We start from the raw sequence: 240 nt of genomic DNA, 5'->3' as shown, positions 1-240 counted from the left end.
TGTTTTAAATGTTTATCATTAGTGATTATAAATTAGGATCTGATTGGATGTAAGTTTACTGCTCTACAAAAATGGTTATTATGGAAAAAAATGAATGATGACTGAATGCTTATGGCATAGGTTAGAAGTGGCATTATTTATTATTTAATGTAATTGTTAAAAGTGCTAAGAGTAATAAAAGCAATAATTTTTATATGTGATAATATGGAAATGCAATTGATGTTATCTTAAGTTTATTGT

The sequence above is a fragment of the Vombatus ursinus genome, unplaced genomic scaffold (assembly GCF_900497805.2).
Source record: "Vombatus ursinus unplaced genomic scaffold, bare-nosed wombat genome assembly UNPS02014805.1, whole genome shotgun sequence".
NCBI lineage: Eukaryota > Metazoa > Chordata > Mammalia > Diprotodontia > Vombatidae > Vombatus > Vombatus ursinus.
This window is presented reverse-complemented; position numbering follows the sequence as displayed.